Source organism: Sceloporus occidentalis, unplaced genomic scaffold (genome assembly GCF_023333645.1).
Source record: "Sceloporus occidentalis isolate IW3139 unplaced genomic scaffold, rSceOcc1.0.p SCAF_4, whole genome shotgun sequence".
Classification (NCBI taxonomy): domain Eukaryota; kingdom Metazoa; phylum Chordata; class Lepidosauria; order Squamata; family Phrynosomatidae; genus Sceloporus; species Sceloporus occidentalis.
Window position 1 is genome coordinate 157684134 of NW_028316984.1, and position 11626 is coordinate 157695759.

General features: G+C 38.3%; 1 protein-coding gene across 7 annotated transcripts in view; it reads left to right on the forward strand.

Moving 5' to 3' along the window:
• AKAP6 (A-kinase anchoring protein 6) overlaps positions 1 to 4883 on the forward strand; it is a 330076-nt gene extending 325193 nt beyond the window's left edge. For all 7 annotated transcript variants that reach the window (XM_089522088.1, XM_089522091.1, XM_089522084.1 and 4 more), the window contains exon 14: positions 3945 to 4883. The gene's annotated coding sequence lies outside the window, so the exon portion shown is untranslated. The remainder of the gene's footprint in view (positions 1 to 3944) is intronic.
• The last annotated feature ends 6743 nt before the right edge of the window (positions 4884 to 11626 follow it).

Here is an 11626-nt window from a genome sequence, read left to right on the forward strand (position 1 = left end):
AACAACTAATCACACCCAAGGGCCATTTTAAATTGTAATCTGAGATGGAATGAGCCAGTTCTCTGCAGAAAGGTACAACCTCTCTGTCTGGACATTTCTGTGTTTTTGCTATCAGATCATGGCCAGCTCTGATAAAGTTCCTAGTGAGCCCAGTTTTTCCCTCTCATCCTCTGTGTCCAGAATAATCCTGTTAGTAACACGTTGGCTGGCATCTTGACAGTGGCATACCCAGGTGTAACAGAAATTTACACCCATGGAAATAACCCTTTTTGTTTGTAGCATATAGAAGAATTTATCACTTCCATCTCCCATTCTGAGCCACTTACCTGTTCCATCTCCCACTATAAAGCCACTTACCTGCCTAGATTTTAATCATATATAGCACAACAAAGATGACATTAAAATACCATGTATTATAGCTGCATTTGTTCTAGAGACATTTATCTAAAATAAATGTTTGTGAAAACTTAAACTAAGAGATAGTGCAGTGCTTCCTCCACAAGAGGTACATATGACAGTGACCTATTGATATGAGTAGTACAGCATCAAATGAGGAGACTGATGAACTTTTTTTCATGAAGAAATAACTGGACATTTCACATTCACTACAGTTAAAATGTTGTTGTTTGCCTCAAAAGTTGTTTTGATTTATGGTGATGCAAAAGGTGAACCTATCACAGGGTTTTCTGGGGGCAGAGAGTGTGACTTGCCTAAAGTCACCTAGTGGATTTCCATAGTCAAGCAGGGAATTGAACCCTGATCTCCAGAGTCATAATCCAACACTGAAACCAAATTGAGTGCCCCAAGTAGGTTTTTGAATTAAGGTATTATTATTATTATTATTATTATTATTATTATTATTATTATTATTTGTATTTTCCTGCCTCTCCTGGGTGGATTGAGGTGGGATCACGACCTGATTTAAAAAACAATACAGAATAACACACAACTTGGGGCACTCAGCTTGTAGCTGGAAAAGCTATTTGTCCCTTCCTCAGTAACCCACTGAACATGGAGGAAAAGGAAGGAGATGAGTAAGAGAGAGAGGGAGGGCAAAAAGTGAGGGGGGAATGGCTCTACACATTGCTGCCTCTTGTCCTGTTTCTTGCTGGCTTTGGCCACAGTTACTGCTGGTCTAAGGTCCCTTAAAATGTGGTTCTTTACTGGAAAACAAAATGCTTCATCACCTCTGTCCTAGTTTAACTATAGTGGGCCTTACATATTCACTTGAGTTAAGAACACTCCCATGAAAGAATAGAATAAATCTCTAGGTTCTCCGGTGCATGGTCTTTGTTGACTCTATGCTTGAGGACCTAGACAACATAGTACATAAATCTGCAAATAATCAAATCTGCAAAAGTCAAAGGAGCACATGTGGAGGGTCAACTGTGTAACTTCTTTGTGTCCATGAACAATGTTTTCTGTCCAAATGGGAGCCCTGTTCACTTTAGTGGAGGTGACAATTCTGTGCACTCATCCTTTTTTTACAAACGAAATTGCCCCTCTCAATTTACCTGACTTAGGATGTCCTTACATGCTGAAGCACAAGTTCATTTATGCATTGCTATGGGCTCATGGGTCAGGATATTGCTTATATGAAGACAGTGATTTTAAAAAAACACACACATTGTGCTTTAAGCAGTAGCAGTAGGATCTGTGTTTTCACCAAATTCTAGAGTTCCTTCCCCCACTGTAAGAGCTTAGTTGATACTTTAACTTCATCTTTCATGCTATGGGAAATGAATTAGAGGCAATCTATCCTAATTTGTTAACTTATTCAAATAACAGTTATTATACTTAACTATGCTAAAGATTATCTTTTTGGTGGCAGATTGTTTATTTTTTGATGAGCCTAATTACTGATTTTCCAAAGGTAATTTACATTTATTACTAATACATCTCTTAAAATGTGACAGATAAATGTTGTTCCCATAAGTGTATTATGAAAAAAGTTACTATTTAAAAACACATTATTTAATTTGAAAGATAAATGGCAAACACCATTTTTTTCCTTGAGCACCTGTGCTCTAAGCTCATTAAAATGTGTGATTTTATGTGGAGCTGTGATACTTAAGAAAAAAATTATCTATGGTATATGTGTACCCTAAAAATAAACTCAGCTCGCAAAGGTGACAGTATGCATATTTACCAACGTAGCTCAACTAATTTCATATGATTTCTGGTGCAGCTGCAAGCCAGAAGAAAGCTGTTCTGAGCAAATATATTTTGTTGCTGAATGTATCTAAGTTGTAATCTCATTCTTTTATCAGTGTGCTATAAAATTGACCATTAAGGGAATGTAATAGCAATTCTCTAAGCAGCTTCAAAAACTTCTATATCAGGAGTGATAATTCTGTCCTCTCTATCCAGTGTGCTGTTCATTGGCAAAAAGTACTGTGCATTTGTTTCTCCATGGACGTGAGAGTTTGAGAAGAATAAACACAAAGAAGAGGCAATTTTTTTCATTGGCTCATTATTAATTTTTGCTATCATTATGACCCCTGACCTTTCCCATTTGAAATTTTTTCTTTAAAAACATGGAAAGCTGCCCTATGCCAGGTTCAACTTATTTGTTCATCTTGCCCAAGGTGGTCTCCAGAGTGTCTGGCTTCCAACTTTTCAAACCAAGTCCTTTTAAGTGGAGATGCCAGGGAGTAGACTTTGTACCTCCCTTCAAGCAAATCATGTCCCCTTCCACTGAACTATACCATCTCCCAAAATATAGAGCCTCCCTTCCTTCAACAGGAGGTGAGCGCCATTACTGGAGGTGATTCACATACAAAACCTGATTACTCTCTCAGTTTATCTTCCTGGGCTGAGATAGCAGCAAGTTGTTCCAGAATGCCTAATTCCATTAGAATCAAAGTAATTATTTCATATTCCTGTACATGATATTTCTATGTGTTTAGATGTCCAAAACACATCCACCCCAAGAGTGAGCCTTTCATTAAATTAAAAACCTACCCCAAGTTTAAAGAACAGATATGCTACACATTTTCAATAACATGTGAGGATCTTGTTCAAACCACAGGCCTATTCCTTTTTACTTTTTTTTTTGCAAGCATCATTTTCTATAAAAATAGAGAGGTCAGTTCCAGCAAATAAGATCAAAGGAGAAGGTAACTGGATAGATCTAGCTATTTCTACTTAATTTGGAAGGCATATAATGCAAGCCTGGAGTGCCTCCTAGAAAATGCTTGAGTACTAATCTCTTAGCTGCATTCCTACAGTTTTTTTTATATAATCTTCATCATAAAGTTTGTTACATAGGTTAACCCTAAACTCCAGGCCAGAAAAATCCTACATTATGAAATCTTGCCAAGGCAGTCATTAACACAGTTATCAGACACTATTTAATATATTCATGAATTGTTTGTATAAGTCCTCTCACCTATTTCTTTTGTTTGTTGTACTTCTAAGGGAACTATAAATGTTATGATTCTGTTTACGGAACCTATGGAACCTACTTACACCCCAAGCCTAAATAGATTACTTGGAAGTAAGTCCTCCTGATTTTAATGGGTCTTACTTTCCATGTAATGGGTTTAGGATTGAAGATTATATAGGTTGGTTGGCCTTTATTGAGTCTTGCGTTGCTATTGATTGGTACACTTTCAAAAAAAAGTAAAGAAGGTAAGTTCACAGGCACCTGAAAGGATGGGATTGAGGGAAAAGGTCAAACTTGATTATTTCCCCTGTGCCTTTTGAAACTAAATCTTGTTTTATAAAAATCAATGAGGTTTCCACATCAATAAAAAGATATCTCTCTGATAGAGACTCGGCCTATGAAAAATTGTTGCTCATATGCTGTTATTTTTGCATATGAAGACATTGGTATGAGATCATAGAAGAGCTATTTTTTGTTACTCTGGAAAAACTTGTGTTTTAGGAATGAAAATGTACTTTATGTAACATGCTATTACTTTTTTCCCCCTTCCTTTTAGAAACTTGGCTGCATTTCAGGTGCAGACTTATCCTCTAAACCCTGCGATGACCTCTAATTCCATTGTATCACTGCCTTTTGTTACACTTGACTCCCAAGATGAATTTTCTTTCCAAATGTGATTTGTCCATGTTGGCTTTTGTGACCAGGATGCATATGCTGGTCATTTTTCAATTATCATTTTGCTTTGTGGCAAAACCATTTGCTTCCATATGGATTTTTCTCCCAAGCTACCTCTTAACAGGCCACCCCTCCAAATCTGTATGACTTCTCACCCAGTAACTTTTTAAAAAATGATTTTGGAGTTCCTTGATGTATCTGTTCCACTAGCTCAAAACTGTAAATGTCATTAGTTCTCCTATTTTATGTATCAAATTTGGTATTTTCTGTGTATAATGCATAATTGTTTCCTGAGAATATTTTATGTTTAGAATGGAAGCTTTATTTGATTGTAGCAAAAGGAAGAGAATGGATTCTCAGTCAACATAACAAGTTGCATAAAATAAATACAAATTTATCCTTTAGTTGTGGTTGTTTTTTTAAAAAATCTATGCAACACATCATAATACAGCTACACGCAGTGTTGTATATTAAGAACTGTTAACACTCTACTGAATTAAATACAACAGTTTGGTTTTCTACTATGCTTCTTGAGGTGGTAATCAGAAAATCCCCCCCCCCCCATTTTTAAAAATGGTGCCTTGCTGTATTTCTTATACCATTTATTAAAAATCTGCTTTCACAGTAAAATTATGTTGGTTTGAAGAAAGGACATAGCAAGGTGTGAATAAACTCTGTATATATGTATAACCAAGTGCAAACATTGATGTATAATGACAGTATAAAATGCTTTAATGTTTGTGATGCCCAGTGGTGTGGAAAACATAAGCCTTAAAAACCACTAGATTGCATGATAATTAGAACTGGCATAATAAACACAGTTTACTGGGTAAAATTCAGAATTGGCTCTCATTTTCCTGCATCTTGCCTTAAAATCAATAGTGCATGCACCTACCAGTTGGTATCTACACTTTTAGAAGGGCCCACGAGATTATGTATATATTTGTATGGATAGAAAAGGACAACGGTCTTATGTTCACTGAAGAAATTTTAAATTTCAAAAATATTGTAAAATGGACAGATGTTGAAAGCAGGCTATACTTAATTTCCTACTAGAAGATTAGTAATGTACAGTTGGCCAGGTGTATCTATGGATTCTGAATCCACTGATTTAACCATCCATGGCTTGAAAATAGTCCCATAAAAGTTTCCAAAAAGCAAAGCTTGATTTTGCCATTTTATATAATAGACACACACAACTTTACTCCACCATTGTATACAATGGGACTTGAGCATCCATGGATTTTGGTCTCTATGAGGGGTCCTGAACCAAATCCCAGCAAATACTGAGGGCCCACCATACATATGCAGCTTTCATAAACACATAACCATCCAAAATGTCTGATGGTTCAGCTATTGGTGGTAAGGCAGAGGACTTAATTCCACTTTGCAGCAATTTCCTAACTACTAATTCTGCCTCCATGGACAAAGCTACCTGCAAAAAAGCTGTCTACAGAAGGGCTGGGCAACTGTGGTTTTCCAGATTGTTCTAGTCTATGGATTCCATTCCTTCTAGTCAGCATAGCTGATGATGAGAGATTATGGGAGCAGCAGTTTAAAAACTTCTGGAGGGCCACGGTTGCCTATCTCAGGCTATCTCAGCCCTAAAAATGTTATAGATCCTGAGGGGATGAAGAGGGGAACGTAGGGAGAAAGAGGTTCTAACATCCTTCAAGAAGTCATTCCTATCCCCTTGGGTTTATCAGTCTACCCATGAACCTGTTTTGAAAAACTGAAATTGGAGAGTTTACCCCACTCTTATCTGTCATTTTTTGTCCATAACTACCAGCAAAAAAGGTTTATTCCTAATATTTAGGGATCTGTAACCTGCAACCCAGAAAGCAAAATGGCTTCTCATTGTCCCAGCAGCCATGCAGATGTCACACACCACCAAAGTAAAACGAAAAATAAAAAAATAAAAGTATTCATAAAGCTAGATATGCTAAATATATGTACAGAAATAATTGCAATAAGGGGGTTGGATTTGATGGCCCTTGCGGTCTCTTCCAACTATGATTCTATGAATTTATATAGAAATGGTTCACTTTTCATTATAAGGAGGAAGATGGTGATTAGGGAACCCTTACCTTTTCATTGTCCAAATATTATTTATCTTATTTTTTACTATTTAAAAACATTTCATAATTTATAGCTTTATAGCACTGTACTTTTTAAAAATAATCACAATTCTTTGTGTACTGTCTAAATTGAAAATATAAAATACAAAGTAGCAACACAACAATACTAAAAGTAATCACATGAAAACAAGGTAAAGCCAGCAGAGGCACTTAATAAACCTATAAACACAAATAAAATAGTGCAAAAAGCTAAAAGTACTCTAAAGCATATAAAATATAAAAATTAACCAACTGGTGTCAGTACACAGTTGCTGTACATAGGTAAGAATTACGTGAACTCCAAAGTCTGAGTTTAAAGTATACACTAATATTCTGGTATTCAAGATGAGATATTAAAATGAAACACTGAAACCTTTGTAATACAATTTGAAAGTCTTGATGGCTTGAACTCAATTTTTGCTGAATTCAATTACATTTTAAGACTTCACAATTCTAGCCCTATACAAACTATACACACACACATACTCCCTCAGAGTTTAAACCTTGTCCCCACCCAATGTTCCTGTGCAAGGCTGATGGTCAGGAAGACCTCTCTTTCAACCCAGTGATCCGGACCAAGGGCTTTGGGGTGGGGGCACTGCCTCAGAACTAGAGGGGGCCAGACTAAAGTGTTCCATCTCCCTTATTGGCTTCATTGGGATTAGTGCTTCCCTATATTTCTTGTCGGCAGAGTAGCCATGATCTTGACTGCAAAGAGGTTGCCAACATTTAAGGAGGTCAAAGACTCGTCCTCCATCTGGTGATTCTAACTGGGACTTCTACTTCCATAGCACCAATGACATGGTGAGGAAGCAGCATTTCCTGCTGGTTCAGAGTTGAGGCAATTGATTCAATGGGTCATCTCTAACTGGGGCCTAACCAACATGATTCCAGCCATTATCATTGTTCAAATATTTATAAGAATGGAAACTGCAGTCAAGAAATCAGAAGACAAGGATCGGGAAGGGCTGCTATGAAAGTACAGGACGAGATCATAAAGAGTAAAGACATGAGTCTGAACAATAAAGTGAGGATAGTCTAAGCTATTGTATTCCCCATTACCATGTATGGATGTGAGAGAGCCATACAGTTTAAAAGAAAAGCCAATTAAGAAGAAAACAAATGTAAAAGCAGCAGTACTGCAGCCAAAACATTGTGATTTTGATCTTTCAGGGCTCCAGGTTGACTCAGTCTTCCATCCTTTACTAGGTTGGTAAAATGAGTACCCACCCTTTTTTGGGGGGGAGGGGTTGGCTAACACATTATAAATTGCTTAGAGAGTGCTCCATACTATAAAGCAGCATAGAAATGTAAATGTTATTGCTATTGCTACTATTTCATACACAAATCCTACCAATCACAAGAAATCCATAGCATAGCATAGCAATTCTCTCATTGTTTTGAAGATCCATAGAACAATGACTGTATCCAAACAGGCCAAATACCATGTCCTCCCCTCATCCTCATGATGATGCAGGGACCAGTTTCTGGTTTTGGTATGAATTATCTGGACTACAACTGGCCGGTTTGGCACTGAACCATTATATACTCCTCTTAAACCAAAGTTAAAGCACTCACCTTCTCCTCTGGTTCTTCTGGAGCCCTCCACAGTTATGGCAGGTAGATGTTTCCAATGTGTCTCACTGTGTTGGCTTTTGCCACTACAGGCCACTCCCCCAGAGGTCAGAAAAAAGTGCTCAGACATGTGATTGACACTAGCTACCTTGTTTTTGGCTTCAGAGGGAGTGACCCATGGTAGGCGGTGTGGAGGGATGTCAGGGTAGCTGTGAGCCCAGCATACTCCAGGTTGCTCCTAGAGTATTCTGGCTGGTGCAGACAGCACCTATGGAAAATCTTTGTGACAAAGTGAATGAAATCATGGGGAAAATGTAATTGTCCAATTAATCTGGTGCTGTCTACTCTGAGTAGTGGTAGCCTCCACCCCAGGAGCCCAGGTTCTTCCCTTCACTAGCTGTCCTTCCCTTCACCAGCTACCTAGGACCTTCTGCATACAAAGCATCTGCTCTTCCACTGGTTCCTTGGAGTGTCTTCAAGGATTAACCAAAATGACCTCACTAAATCATGACTTTTTGCAAAACATATGAAAGATGGACCCAAAGAGGGGAGGGGAAAAAAAAGATAAGGAATCCCATATTATCATATAGTGTCATTTTAAATCCATTTCACAAAAGTACAAGGATTTATCATTGAATTCTGAAGTGTGAAAATATCTCACTTCTGTGGAAATAAGACATAGAGAAATAAATGTATTTTGTACATGCTCAAATCATTTTGTGCTTTGCAATCAGTTTGAAGGCTCAGGTTTGGACCCTGGCTTTTACAACAATAGATTTTCAGCATGAGACCTGCTATACATGAAGCCCTATGTCATCTTTAGATCCTAGTAGAAAATAATTTATCTAGGCAGTTTGCCATGTTAAAACTTTTGGGGCAAGTGGAACTTTTGGCTACAAATTTAAAAATGTGACAGGTGAAAAACACATGCCAGGTCTATTTACTTTTTATATGTGATAAATAACCGGCACCATCAGATCAGATAATAATTAAAATGTTCTTAACTCCTAATTGGTCAAACAGCACAATCCAATGTACTCAAACCTTTGTTTGTATTATGGTACAATTATCTATCACATTTAATCCAAAATGGATTGGCAAACAGGACACAAGAGATTTTTTTTTTTTTTTTTTTTTTGCTGCTGACTTTGTAGCAAGAATCAAATATTGCTTCTCAGTCCCTTTAGGTTGCTACATTCATACCCGTCCCAATTGATTAGTGCTGCTTTTGGCAATGTCTCACTAGGAGAAAGCTTTTAGAAGTATTTTTCCTTTATACACAAGGACTGTTTTCATGTGCTAATCTGATTACAAAAGATTTCCCCCCCTCTGTGCTCTGTGTCACTATATGATCTACTCTGATTTTCCTTTTATTTTATTTTTCTTTTTTTTTAAAGATTTTTGGAATCACCATTTAACTGTGGTGCATTTTCATTCAAAGTATTATCTCTTTGGTGTGCATCTCTGAATATAGCACAGGAAGCAATTCTTTGCTGGAAGGAGTGGGTTGCCTTTAAATGGGGGAGTTCATGTAACTACCATATTAGACTTAATTTTGTTTTCCTCTGTTGCATACAAAAGCACAACCCAGTCCTTGAGTCTCCAGATAACCTTGGTTGGTGAATTGTAGCACAGGGACTACAGACACCATTTCACAGAGGCACAGTTGAGAATGAACAGAGCAAAGTGCCCTAGGAAGGAAAAGTTGAATGAGTGATACAGGGACAAATTAATATTACAGGTGAATTTGTAGTGCACTCTTCCAGTATGGTGTTCATTTTGATTTGTTTTGTATATTTTGCAATTAACTACAGAGGATGGGCAGCATTTCCCCATCTAGATCACATGCCATCCATTGAAGATACTATTAATTCTCAGCAGGTGGGAAGATAAACACACCACAGGCTTTATTCTCCCCAGGAACATTTACAGCCCATCTCATCACAAACCGCAAAATAATTAAGAGCAGGCTGAAATATTCTAACCACTGTGTCATCCCCAAAGATCTGAAAGACACAAATGTTTGGGTGAGGAGTGAGTTTTTAATGAGGGATTGGGAGATATTCCTTTCTTCTTAAAATTTTAAAGTCTATCCAAATGGATAGCCATATTTTCCTTCAGGGATGTCCCTGAAAACTGTTGGAAGATTTTTGTATTTTCTTTCCCCCTCCTTATATAGAAAAGGATTTCCTGCATGCAAACTCTCCTCTCTTTCTTTCTCTCTCATTCAAACTAACCATGTGATTTAGACCACTCCCCCTTTGGGACTAACAGACACTCACTCAAATATTTTCTTATGAACTGTTGGTTGTGCATCTTCTTCCTGTCTCAATCTTCTTTGGAAAGATGCTGAGATAAAGATTTCTTTTTACCTGAACTATTCACTAGCTAGATTAGGGTATAGCATTTAAGTATATGTACATTAAAGCCATTAGTAAACTTTTGTTTAAACTACAAGTTACTTGTGTTGTTTTTTGAGTCAGTCTCAGTTCTTAGGGAAGCATAGTTAGACAAAGTCACATTTCTGGTATTTGACTAATTTAGAGATAGACCCTAACAGGCTTGGCATTGATATTTTTGATATTTTGATATTTAAATATTTTAGTTTCTTTAGCAAAGGCTGAAGCCTTAGGAAACTTAGGTGTGGTACAGGGCAGCTGCGACGGCATCATTGTGCACTCCGTCTGGTGGGCGTGCTGCAGCTGCGGCGCATCCATGACGTGTGAGGGTTGCTGGCCGTGTGGGCACTCCACCCACCAGGCAACCCTCACACATGACGAGGGTGCTGCAAAGGCCCATGTGTTCCGGGCCTTAAATTACCCTACAAAAATCAGAACACATAATATCATTCCCAGTGGTATTCTCACATTCATGTTCAAAGTGCTTGGCAGCCAATTCATTTGGGAAAGGTTAAGACTGGAGCATTACTAGGTGGATGTGGGAAGTGCACATGTGGGATGTGAGCATAGCAGGGGCAGCTGGGGTGTGTGCCAGGCAACAGAGAAATAAATTCCATAAATAAAATCTGGGGATGGTGGTATGACTTACCACAACAGAGTGACACTAACGCTAGTGATGCCACTAGCTTGAGAATATTACATTTTTGAACGGTATGTCTGCAGACTGCACCAGTAACATCTCAGAGGGTGGTGCAGAGCCAGTGTGGTAGTCACTCCTGTCCATCCCAAGATTCTATGGTTGCTGCCCTCTGCCAGCCAGGATACCTCTGCCATCCATTGGTTGCAGTTGCTGGCGGGGGAGGGTGCTGTTACCACCTAGCAACTCTTTCCAAGTCTGGCAGGGCTGCTGGCTTGGTGGTAAAGCGTGTCCCCTCCCTTTACCACTTGCCCAGCAGTCCCACCAAACCCAGGAAAAGGTTGTATGGTGGCAGCAGCAGCAATCCACTACAGCAGAGGAAGTCTGGCTGGTGGAGCGAAGTCAGATGGGGTGTGTGCCTGGCAACATATAAATAAATTCCATAAATTAAACCTGAGGATGACAGAATGACTTACCACAATAGAATGACACCAATCCTCATGATGCTACTGGCTTGGGAACATTACTTTTTTGAACTGTGAGTCTCAGAATCTCCCAGCTGAGAAACAAAGTAATGCTCTGCTGATTGAAGCAATGTCTTAACATGACTTAAATGGAAGAGGTGATGCTCACCACCACATCAAAACTGGAAAATCCTCAGTCATCAAACTACACAAATGTTCTCAGTATTCATTCCTTTGAAATGGGCAAATAATTATATGAATGAACTATATTTCTCCAAAGCCAGTCATTACTAATTAATTCATGAAAGAGTAAAATATTATCTTCATTGCACTACTTCAGTATGAAGGATGACTTTCACAACTGCTTCCCA